The following is a 13,865-nucleotide window of genomic DNA, read 5'->3' as shown; positions in this document are numbered from 1 at the left end:
TATGAATTAGCACGGGGCAATAGCCGTGGCGCAGTACGTTTGTATCGAGACAGATTTCCAGAACGAAGGTGTCCCGACAGGAAGACGTTCGAAACAATTGATCGGCGTCTTAGGAAGCACCGAACATTCCAGCCTATGACTCGAGACTGGGAAAGACCTAGAACGACGAGGACACCTGCAATGGACGAGGCAATTCTTCGTCCAGAAAGCTGCAGGAAGTGGGAAAATGAGTTCCGTATGAACTGAATGAAAGACAGCAAGCAAATCGAAAGACCACTTGTGATATGCTACACGGCAGATACAAAAGAAAGTCATTTCTTCGTTGAATAGTGACAGGTGATGAAGAGTGGATATATTTAGAGAGTTTTAAGTGTCGTAAATCATTGGTGAATCTAGGCAAACGATCGACGTCCACTGCAAAACCAAATCACTTTGGAAAGAAGACAATGCTCTGTTTCTGGTGGAATCAGAAGGGTGTCATCTATTATTAGCTGTTAAAAAGGGTCAAGCCGTTAACACTGAACGCTAACAACAGCGAAAGCTCGATTTAAACAGAGTATTACGTGAAAAACGACCAGAATGTGGAAAAAGGCAACACAGTCATATTGCTCCTTGATAACGCCCCATCACGCACAGTAAAACGAATCAGGGAAACCTTAGAGGCGATCAGTTTTGAAATACGAGGGCATGGGGCTCCGTCCGATTATCATCTATTTGGGTCACTGGGACACGCTGAACAATACTACAATTGGAATGAAAATGTACGAAAATGGCTCGCTGACTGGTTCGTTTCAAAAGAAGAATGTTTTTGTGCGATATACATAGCCTACTGGGGAGGTGGGGGAAAAGTATAAGTAGCAATGGGGATTATTTTGAATAAAATATTATTTATCAGTTTCAAACAACAGGCGCGTAATTATTGCAACCAAATTCCGATTTCATATTTCTACACCTGGTACGTACAAGCACCCGTTTCCGGCGTTTTTTCCAAATTATTGTCCGACCTTTGTATCTCAGTGTCACAAATCTCTACGCAAGATATCCGATGGAGGTAGTAGAACTGTTAGTCATCCTTCTTCGGATACTGACTCTCTAATTTTCTTCTAGAAGATTCCACGCGAAGAACATCGCATTTGTTAAAAAATTCATTTTCGTTCTCAGACGACCTTCGTTATATGTTGTTTAGGATTTTAACAACCTATAATTATTGTAACAACGCATCTCTGAATTTATCGCACATGTGTATTTGGATTTTTGACCAACTGTGGTCGCACCAGCATTCTTTATGAGGTTTCTATTGCAGACACTCCGTGAATTCCCAGAACTCTTCCAATAAAATTGGGTCCACCATTCGCTTTCCATCATACTGGCATCGTTTTATGACGGTAATACAATGACAAAATGATTATTTCTAAGACGGCTGGAACAGGACAATACAACATCTTTTCCTTCTAAGAAAATCTGAATGTATACGAATACTGTAAATTATTTGGTATTGACGTGGCTGTTGAGTTTCCAGTTCGACGTGCCTGTTACGTTTCAAAGGTATGTCAAAAATTTATTTTTTGAAGTGTCAAAGGTTGTAAAAGCTATCACCCACAGAACGGATCGCGATTTTATTTTGTCACACAATATAAAATCCCGCGAGCACTTTACTCTCGCCCCCTGTCAGTTGATTTTGGTGAAAAGTCAGAGGCGCGGCTTGGTGCGTGTGTGTGTCAGAGAGAGAGAGAGAGAGAGAGAGAGAGAGAGAGAGAGAGAGAGAGATAGACAGACAGAAGTCAACATGGAGGTTTTTTGAGAAGCTATTGTGACGCCCTGCTTGAAATTAGGTTGCCGTGGGTAGCCAAGTAGTGGGCTCGGGCACTGACATTGCATCACCACAACTGGATTCACACGAACACTTGAGGACGCCAGTGAAAGTAATGTTATTACGCTCTCCCGACATACAGCGACCAGCCAAATCACAGAAAATTTATTCTGCCTCCTGGCATCATGTTTCGGTACATGGCACAATCTTCATGCCATTCTTGCTTCGTAAGTAGGTGCGTCAAATATTTTTTCTAAAGTTGTTGCTTTTCTTAGAAGATTCGCAGGCGCTACATTTTTGCTGGAAGGAACAAGACAGTATTCAATTTTAATTTAAAAGGCAATTGTGGAAAAAATTTCTTCCTTGTAATTATTAATTTGAAATTAAAATCATTGGAGTAGCCGGGTTGCTGTCAGAAGGCCATAAAAAGACCGTGAGAGAACTTTAGGTTGCTGTCCCTTGTTTCATTTCCCAGAACTGAGGCAAACAGCCACTGAAAATTCGAGATTTCTTTGCCTACAAGGAGCAAGCAAATGAAATTGAGTAACGCTATTCTTCTAGGCTTGTCTTAGCTCCTCTTTTTATTATCGTGTATATTGTTGACATACCTGCAAAATCACTAAAATTTGGATAAGCCGACAGTTTGGTACTAGCTGCACGACACAAGGAAGTTAAGAAAATGGAGAATTTTGTGACAAATGGTTTGGTCACAGTAAGTACCGTAACTTTTTCCGTAAATGCAGGCTCCAGCCCAGTTCAACTAAGACAGAAGGTTTCGTGTAATAAGCTTGCACTCATCAAACTTAGAATTCCTTTCAACAATGTCGCCTTAATTCTCAATAAAACTTCTACAGCGTTACTTTAGACAGGACGCTCAGCTGTAAGCAACATTTCACAAAGACCGCTGCAAAACTCCATACTATTAACAACAACACCAGGTATGTGGCACCAGACGGGGCCATTTGGCATCTACGTTATAAACAACAGCTTTAGCTCCGGTTTATTCAGTAGTAGAATACTCAAAAATGTTGAAATGTATGTGAATTGTTTTGGGACTTAACTGCTAAGGTAATCAGTCCCTAAGCTTACACACTACGTAACCTAAACTATCCTAAGGACAAACACACACACCCCGAGGGAGGACTCGAACCTCTGCCGGGAGCAGCCGCACAGTCCATGACTGCAGTGCCTTAGACCGCTCGAGTAGAATACTGCTGCCCCGTCGAAATAGCATTAAGACAACAGACATCGAACTAAATAACACAAAGCGAATGATTTCGGGTATGATTAAGAATACACCCCACCTCTGACTAACAGTCTTAAGTCATATAATTCCACCACAACTGCGAAAACAACAAATCCTCCAAAATAGATTAGAAAAATTCAGTGAACAACTTTCTTTTCTTTCGTTCTCTGATTATGTAAACATTAAACGAAAATCCTCTGGCAAAAAAAAAAAAAAAAACACCGTTTACTGAAGTTGTAGTGCAGTACTGTAAGAAAGCCAACTGTAACTGAGGATAACAAGAAATTCCGACGTACCTCTGTAAACACAATTGGCTTTTACCTACCGAGAAAATTCTAAGTCGAATTAGAATCAACCATGGCAAATGTGCTAATTCATTCTATAAATGGAAACTGAATACATCTCTGACGTACAACTGTGGAGCAGAAAAGCAGGCAATCCAGCAGACGGGCATTGAGGAGAAGTGTTCACTAAGAGCCTATAGAGATAACTTGAAGACTTCCTGAATACGAGTGGTAGTTAAATTAACTATGTTTGTAACCTAGATGTTTCTTTACAAGCATTGCTCTTAATTTATTTTCATTAATGTGCTTTGTGATAATACCATACTATATATAAATAAACATCAAGCAGCTGAAAATCAGGGACATCTTTGTGTACAAGATTAACTTCTATGAGCCAATGACATTTAACGTACCTGTGTAGTGGAAGTGTTGCTTGCCCTCTCGCAGACACATTCTGCGAAATCAGAAAATATGAACCTCAGAACAAACCGCTACTAGTGCGCAGATAATTTACCATACCTCACAAAGCAATAACTCTCGTTTAATCTATTCATAGCCACTATCGAGTGACAAACGTACGAGGGTGAGATGTTAGAGCAAACGCTACAAAGTGATGAAAATTATCACTCAAAATCAATGTAGATAGGACCCAGAGCCTTTGTGTATTCCTTGGTTCTCCTTATGTGGACTACAAAAGCTGCGTTAATACTGGATACAATACAAAAACAAGATGACTCTCAAGTTGACAAATGACAGTTGTTGTATCCAGAGTGTCTTTGAGAGTCCTAATGAATATACACGCAGCAACAGAAGTTTAAGTTCTTCACACAGTCCTGAGCAACGTCAATACCTCCCGGAGCATCCCCTTGCCCCGAATCAGGCTTGAATCTGCCGTGGCAAACCATCGATGAGAGCATCAGGTCAGCCAAGGTCCTAATTGTCCCAGTGTTAAATGTAGTGTTCAAGTCCCGCAAAATACATGGTCGTCGTCGATGTCCGTAAACAGCTATTTCAGTCCATCTCATACATGTTATCAATTGAAGACAAAAAAGTCTGTATATGAGTCCGCGATCATTTTATTTTGAGCACTTTTTATTTTTACAAGTCCGTCTTGATCACATAGATTTCTTTACACTTTATGACCGGTTTCGGATTATCGCCATCTTCAGATCGTTGAAATATTCTGATCCAAATCATCGTCAAGTTAAACATGAATATTTTAACGATCAGATCGTTAAAATATTCTGATCCAAATCATCGTCAAGTTAAACATGAATATTTTAACGATCTGAAGAAGGCGATAAGCCGAAACCGGTCATAAAGTGTAAAGAAATCTATGTGATAAAGACGGACTTGTGAAAATAAAAGTTCTCATACATGTTAAATTGTGTTCATTTCCGGACAATAGGCGCGCCACTCCGTTCTGGTGATCTTAGCATGCTGAAGGAATCTGTTTACGAGAACAGCACGATGATCACACGATCCGTGGTGATACAATTTTCATGAGAATGTTGGCAATAACATCCCTTCATTGGTTGTAGAATCTCACCCCTGTTCCGTAGAACAGTGAGATTCCCCTCAACACCCACAAGACGTGTATTGTGGCACTACGTAATGCCACCGCAAAACATCCCTCCATCACCACCTTGTTGCACATGTGAGACACAGTGTTGAAGGTGTTTCATATAATCGGATTGTCTCCAAATACTTTGTCTACGATTATCAGGGTATAAATAGATACAAATTTCTTCTGCAAACAACAAGGGACGCCAATTCGGGGGCGTCCATTCTGCATGATTTCTTGTCCGTCTGTAACTGGGTCCATGGTGTTATGGTGTACGATGTGTTCGCCATGCTCGTCGGGAATGGAGATTCGGACCAGTAATCGTCTCCTAATAGTTTGATGCATTAGATGTCCTGTAGCCTCTTCGAACGCCGAATTCACCAACCAAGAACTAAGTGATGTAATTGTAAGTGATGTTTTTCTCAATATTATTAAGTGGTTTTCAGCAAACGGACTCTCTTTAAATTTTGATAAAACACAGTATATACAGTTCCGTACAGTAAATGGCACAACTCCAGTAATAAATATAGACTTTGTACAGAAGTCTGTAGCTAAGGTAGAATTTTCAAAATTTTTAGGTGTGTCCATTGATGAGAGATTAAACTGGAAGCAACACACAGTATATACAGTTCCGTACAGTAAATGGCACAACTCCAGTAATAAATATAGACTTTGTAAAGAAGTCTGTTGCTAATGTAGAATTTTCAAAATTTTTAGGTGTGTCCATTGATGAGAGGTTAAACTGGAAGCAACACATTGATGATCTGCTGTAACGTCTGAGTTCAGCTACATATAATATTAGGGTTATTGCAAATTTTGGTGATAAAAATCTCAGTAAATTAGGTTACTGTGCCTACTTTCATTCACTGCTTTCGTATGGCATCATATTCTGGGGTAATTCATCGTTGAGTAGAAAAGTATTCATTGCTCAAAAACATGTAATTGCTGGAGCCCACCCACGGTCATCCTGCAGACTTTTATTTAATGATCTAGGGATCCTCACAGTAACCTCACAGTATATATATTCACTTATGAAATTTGTTGTTAATAATCCAACCCAGTTCAAAAGTAACCGCAGTGCGCATAACTATAACACCAGGAGAAAGGATGATCTTCACTATGCAGGGTTAAATCTGACTTTGTCACAGAATGGGGTAAATTATGCTGCCACAAAAGTCTTTGGTCACCTAGCAAACAGCATCAAAAGCCTGACAGATAGCCAACCATCATTTAAAAATAAATTAAAAGAATGTCTAGATGACAACTTCTTCTACTCATTGGCTGAATTTTTAGATATAAATTAAGGGAGGGGAAAAAAACCAACTTAAACATCAGTGTCATGTAATATTTTGTGTAATGTAATATCTTGTACAGACATCTTTTCTTAACCCGACACGTTCCACATCATTACGAAGTGTCGTATTCATTATCTATGGAACAAGTATTAATCTAATCTAATCTAATCTGGAGTACTCAGCCCACAGTTCCTTTGACTCTAAAGTTGTCGATACCGGATATCCTTTGCACCTGTCGAAGGTGGGAGGCATGTGTGATGTAAGTCCTGAACACTACCTGTCAGCTGGAACCGATTCTATGTCCGCACCTCATCACTTTGACTCCGGTGCACAAGTCAAACAACTTCCCAGTCGAGAAGTCTCCTGCGCGTAACTTAATGATGCTCACGCGATCGCAGGTCGCGATACTCCTTCGTGACATGATCGATTTTCTCTCTGCTGTTTCACAGACGTCCTTACTGGCGCTTTACTTTTAACTGAAATGCTGCAATCCAATCGAGTGCAGCGTTCTATCCGTAGGCAGCGCTAATGGTAACTGTGTTTATGTTTACAAACAACGTCAGGGGTTCCTTCGGTACAGGAAGGTTACAATATCAAACCAATTGCACGACATTACAGGGTGACACCAAACATTTGTTGATATATGTGCATACAATTGGGTTCTTCCAATTTGTATAGTGCTGTTCAGACCAATTATAATTTTATACCCACTGAACTTGTAACACCAAGATCGATAGGGAGTAGTTGTTCAGTGTAATTAATGATTTGAATTGTAAAGTGTTTTTTTCTCTTTACTGCTTAATATCATTGATTTACTGTTAGGAAATAGAGATTTACGAAATATGTTTTGTAGAATTGTAACTGTGTATTTAAATAATCATTCTTTCTAAAATAGGTTTGTTTATGTAAAGGAAATAATAATGTAAAAACCTGGTTCATACTTAGGAACTTGCATTGTATAATGAAAAAGACATGGTACTTCCCCTCCGCAACGGAAGTCAGTAGGCTTGCGCCAAAAGGTGGAATTGGCGCTCAATCTGGGAGGCAAGTGAGAGACCACAGTCAGGAGTCGGTAGCCAGCAGCCGATGAGGGAACAGCGCAGGTGCCGAGCGAGGCATCCAGTACCTAATTCGAGATGCAATGGCCTCGGGTGTAACTGCGGTTGTAAAATTGTGTTCCCGCATTGGAGATGGCTCTAAAAATGGTATTCATGTCGCCAAGAAGAATTTAATACAGCATATTATCGCCAAAGGAGAGACCAGGTAGCCACTAAGGGCTCGTCACCACTATTGCACCACCATTTCATCAGGTCCAAGAGGTTAGAATTGTATAACAGTATGATCCAGAATGTTTGTGTGAATTGCAATAATAATGCAAATAATACTAAATTTTGTGTCCGAACCATGAATTGTTTCCTTTCGTGGTATCTATCAGGGTCCTCTCCTCATAAGGACTAATATCCGAGTGTCCTGTGTGTGAAAAACTGCGTTATTTAACACTGTATAGTTCTGAATGCAAAAATATATAGAAGTGAGTAGTTAGACTACTAATTTTTGTGATATAAAGGGAAGCATTAATTATTGAATCTATGAAAATCTCTAGTGTGTTCTGGTTTGTTAATGTTTTACAACTGTCAGTGTTTTAAAGTCAGCTACATAAAAAGTTGTTAGTGAAAATAACTTGCTTCAAAAGTGATGCTATTGAAGGTGTAATTTTTACTTGAAATCATACTTGAAGTCTGTAGAGAATATTACCAGTAAAAGTTGTTTCAAACTTTTGCAAGTAAATTATCTTAAGTTCGGAAGTAACAAAGCTGGTATGATAATGCAAACTATTTTCTGAAAACTGTGTATAGTTTACTTTTATAAAACGGGGATATTTTGTGGGCTTTTAGTCCAATTTTTTATATTAGAATGTAAACCAAATGAATAGTTATTTTCCAGTTAACGGAACCTGAAGTGGTTATCTAAAAGAGTGTACATAAAAGGTATGTGAATAGTGCTATCTTGTTATTTTTATGTGTTAATCAAACTTGAAATTTTGGCAGATGCTATTTAGTCTTACGTTGTCTTTGAGAACAATTTCTGCGTTACATTATTGAAAGGTAGGAGTGGAGATTATGGTTAACAGGGATGCAGTTTCTGTTCATTTCTGTGATTACTTATACATGCTACTCATAACTACTGCTATTCACTGTATAATTCGTCTGGTTACTGTAGAGGTTCATTGCACTTCATTGAAAAGATAGTAACGAAAGTTTCTCTTGCACAAGTAAAGATTATGATGCCTAATAAGGCTGGCGACCGTTTTATCATTTCATTTACAAGAATTATGTTACTGTAACTTTTAACAAAATTGTTTTTTTCTGTTTTCTACCAATTGCTAACAATACGATATTCATATCCGATACCCTCATTCTGTGAGATAACACACTGTCAAATTCAAAATTCCTTCCAGAGGGTAACACTATACTGACGGTTTAGGTCATATGCGGCATTTACTAGCCCGTAGGGGTTATACGTGCCTCCTTTGTAACAGATTGGAAGATAGTGTTACAAAAGCAGAGTATAGCACGCAACGCCAAAAGCGTTATGAACTGTTTTATATGCAGAGCAACTGCCAGTTCCTGCTGGACAAAATGACCGATGTTGTGAAAACTCTCCGATACGGTATTGTGTCCCCACAGCCAAGAGTTATTATTCCATTGATTACACACGTAATTATCTTTTTTCTCATTTATTTTTGCAGTCTTTTCTCCCAAGATTATGGGTGTTGCGTTCTGCCAGTGATATCGTTCAGTGCTTGACTTTCTTCTGTCATTGCATTTAGGGAAGCTGTTGGCGAATGACAACGTTCATTCATCAATCAATATTGGTACAGAATGAAGTCTTTCTTTTCCTTTGTAAGACAGTCTGACGCACAATGGTAAACACTGCCGTGGGAATAACACGCAAAAACTACAATAAATAAAAAGAATAAAAAGTGCGAGCTCTGTAGTATCATTCCTGTATCGCTTTTTTTTATTTACTCTCGTTAATTTTGTACTATTCATACATTTGACATAAGTTGTATGAGAACTGGAATTAAATTTTATTACGTCCCATTGTATGTATGGAGGATGCTGCCTAAGAGATCTAAGCTTAATTCTACACTACTGGACATTATAATTGCTATACCACGAAGATGACGTGTTACATACACGAAATTTGACCGACAGGAAGAAGATGCTGTGATGTGCAAATTATTAGCTTTTCAGAGCATTCACACAAGGTTGGCGCCGGTGGCGACACCTACAACGTGCTGACATGAGGAAAGTTTCCAACCGATTTCTCATACACAAACAGCAGTTGACTGGCGTTGTGATGCCTCGTGTAAGGAGGAGAAATGCGCACGATCGCATTAGCGACTTTCATAAAGGTCGGATTGTAGCCTATTGCGATTGCGGTTCATCATATTACGATATTGCGGCTCGCGTTGGTCGAGATCCAATGACTGCTAGCAGAATCTGGAATCGGTGGGTTCAGGAGGGTAATACGGAACGCCGTGCTGAATCACAACGGCCTCGTATCACTAGCAATCGAGTTGACAGGCATCTCATCCTCATGGCTGTAACGGATCGTGCAGCCACGTCTCCATCCCTGAGTCAACAGATGGGGATGTTTGCAAGACAACAACCATCTGCACGAACAGTTAGACAACGATTGCAGGAGCATGGACTATCAGCTCGGCGACCATGGTTGCGGTTACCATTGACGCTGCATCACAGACAGGAGCGGCTGCGATGGTGTACTCAACGACGAACCTGGGTGAACGAATGGCAAAACGTCATTTCTTCGGATGAATCCAGGTTATGTTTACAGCATCATGATGGTCGCATCGGTGTTTGGCGACATCGCGCTGAACGTACATTGGAAGCGTGTATTCGTCATCGCGTTACTGGCGTAGCATCCGGCGTGATGGCATGGGGTGCCATTGGTTACACGTCTCGGTCACCTCTTGTTCGCATTGACGGCATTCCCGTTTATCATCTACATTTCTTCTTGGTGTAGCAATTTTAATGACCAGTAGTGGAGATAGCGAACTGCAAACTATTTCATTGGGATGCAATGCAGTGAGGTACGTACTTGTGCTAGCTCATGACACGTTTTAAAACAAAGTATATAGTGTACGGAGACTTTCGAACTTCAGCCGTTGGGAACCATGCTGTAGCAAATACAAAAGGCAATAAGTCTGTTGTCGGCAGTTCAAATGTACGGTGAACAGTGTTCGCCCTGGTGGAGATGGCGATAAGGGATTACCTTGTACACTTTGTGTATATGCCTCGAGGCCTCAGTGAACATAACAGGATACTACGCCTGCTATTGACGAAATAGGTTGCCACTAACTACAGACCGTGGAGTACGTCGGAACAAACGATACCTGCAGAGAAGGTTGAGAAGACTAGCAATGCTCGTGGAGGCTTGATGAAGCTCGCAATCATTAGAACTGATGGGCCCTCAGGTTCTGAGTCCAGTAGAAGACTTGAATTAGAGACCTTGAAGGTTCTGTGCTATCCTTTGACTTCGTGGACTTGTGCCATGGCGGTTAGAACTGGGGGTCCCCTACATCGGTCAGGTATGCATTACACATCCAGGTCGCTGACTGTGTGTGCGTACAACGCTCTCTTTTTTTAGCTCAGGCGACAGGCTCAGGCGACAGCTGCAGGAGACTACAAAGTATTAGCGGTAGATTACTGCAAATAACTTCTATGAAACAAAATCAACCGTCGAAGCATTCGTAATAAAGTCGTAGAGTTTGAAGCAGTGTTAGGAATCAATGGAGCTCATATAATACATGGTACACAAAGCTGCCTATATCTTGAAATCATAGCAGAGAGAGATCTGAGCTAAATCTAAGTGTATATCGCAAGGATGGGCTAATAGGAAATATAGGTGGTGTATTTGTCACTAAAGACAAGGAACGCATATCCACATAGACAGAAATTGAAGCTACATGCGAGATTTTTTAGACAAAACTCAATATCAAGATTGTGATTGGATCTTCCGATTGACCATGTGACTCACCTCCAGATTTAACCGAAAACGTATGGAATACCTGATCAGGGTAGTACCACCATGACACTGTCATCGTCATCGTCGGATCAATCAACAATCAATTCGGAAAATAACAGTTTTGTAAGTTCTGGGTCTGAGAAGTTATCCTGCGAACAAATACTCGATGTCTTCTCTGAAAACTGCCTAGAACAGATAGTTCAGAAGGTTGCTCATGATGGAAACGTACTGAATAATGGCAAAAGGTAGACCTGACATCTTTTAGGATGTCCATGTTCAATGTGGTATCAGTGAGGCATCCGCAGCAACAACCACCGTATAAAAGTACTAAATCAAGTACGAAGATATGCATATTTGTTGTTAGACATCGAGGCAGATATCACATCTCTCTCTCTCTCTCTCTCTTTCAAAAACAAAAAAAAAGAAAAGAAAGAAATACAGGAGTATGAACAATTCATGACGGTGGAAACCCTCATGATATACAGCCACTAAAAGCAGCGACTTTTGAGTAAAAGGTGCAAAAACGTATAGAACCATAAATAGACAGATGCTGAATGAAACGCGTTTGTCTATCTAGAAGGAAATAGGTGAAGCCTTCAATGGCCAGCGTAGCAGAATCTTATCGAAAGATCACACGCAAAACTGACAAAAGTACTGATTCTATGGAAACGCTCTTTTTTTTTAGTGGCACCAAAGTTGGTGTTCACATGCTTACAGATGACACAGGATCTGAAATTGAGGATTGCAAAGCAAAAGCAGAAGTTTTTATGTCCGCCTTTAAATGTTCCTTTACTAAGGAAGACACAGAGCTAGTGCCCTACTTTATCTCTTGCATCATTGCAACGATGCTGAAAAACAGAGTCTGCAGATGTGTAAACCCGCATTTGAAACACAATATTCCGTCGATCCGTTGATCAAAAAACTGATCCAGTGATCGGAAAAATCCAGAAGAGATCGATAAAGCTACCGTCTAATCTCGAAGAGAAAGACTTCCTTCTTGACAAACAGTATGGATTCCGAAAACATCGATCTTTTGAAACCCTACTTGCGCTTTGACATCATGAAGGCCATAGGTGAAGGCAGTCAGGTAGATGCAGTATTTTTTGATTTCCAGAAAGTATTTGACTCAGTACACCACCTACACTTATTACCAAACGTAGATCGTATGGGCCATATGATGTGTATTAACAACCTAGCAGATAGTGTTATTTCCAGGCGGTTATAATGAAAAAGTGCCGATACTGACGGAGGTCCAGTGTGGGTTGTAACTATCGTATGGCAACCAAACATCGTAGATAAGCTAACCCTTTAAATCGGAACCGATGTATGTTGCAAAAAATTAATTAGAATTTTGACCACCAGGTGCAAATTTGGCGTTGTACACTGCTTGTGCGACGGTATGACTATGACATCCACGCTATCATTTGATAAGATATCACATAAATGAACAGTATGGCTGTCGATAAGAGAGACCGTGCGCTGTTGCTGAAATCGTTTCATGTAAATAAAATGTCGTGTGACTAGGGCCTCCCGTCGGGTAGGCCGTTCGCCGGGTGGAAGTCTTTCGATTTGACGCCACTTCGGAGACTTGCGCGTCGATGGGGATGAAATGATGATGATTAAGACAACACAACACCCAGTCCCTGAGCGGAGAAAATCTCCGACCCACCGGGGAATCCAACCTGGGTACTTAGGATTGACATTCTGTCGCGCTTGCCACGTCTGGGTTGACGTAACAAGACATCCGTGCAAGGTGATCGTTAATTCCTTTGCTCAGTTTCTAATTATCACAGAGGGCGGGCAGCCCTCTGACCGAACACGCTGAGCTACCGTGCTGGCTACGACTCAGCTACCGGAGACGGTTGTTTTATGTGAATGGCAGTGATTATAGTGTTGCACTGGTTGTATCGCTGACTGAAAGGTCTGAGAGGAGACCAGGTTTCATTAAATGGTTTAAAGAAGATGATAATGAAATTCTAAAAGTCAGGCGAGTTTGGTGTGCTACCTCGAAGAGGAAGTCGTCCTATCCCGGTGAAAGTTACTGACAAATTTGCCGTTGCTGTAATAGACCACGCAGCACATGCCTCGGGCAGTGCTGCAGTGTCGCGAGAATCGCCATCACACGGTCAAAACTAGAGAAAATATATATATATATATATATATATATATATATATATATATATATATATATATATATATATATATATATATCAAGACCATGCAGCAGCTGAAATTTCATTATCCGCAGCAACGTTCTGAATCCCCTCTTCGGTTTCTGGGATGGATCTATGTTGATGACATGTGGCCGTGCGATATTCATTGGAGTGACGAGGCACATTTTACACTACAGGATGCAGTGAATACACAGAACTGCCGAATCCGATGTCCTGTTAAACCTCATGTTCTGCACGAACAGCCATAGCATTCGGCGTATGTGCCTGTGTGAGAACCTTTATTCCCTCACGGTTCTTCTTTGAAGAGATTACACTCAGATGCCTTGTCAGACGTACCGTGACGTCTGTACGTTATCGAGACTTCCTTGTCCAGTTAGTGAATCCTGCTTTGTAAGAGCGCAGCTGTGTGAAAACCATTGTTTTCATTCAAGATGGGGCAA

This window comes from Schistocerca gregaria, chromosome 1, assembly GCF_023897955.1.
Source record: "Schistocerca gregaria isolate iqSchGreg1 chromosome 1, iqSchGreg1.2, whole genome shotgun sequence".
NCBI lineage: Eukaryota > Metazoa > Arthropoda > Insecta > Orthoptera > Acrididae > Schistocerca > Schistocerca gregaria.
This window is presented reverse-complemented; position numbering follows the sequence as displayed.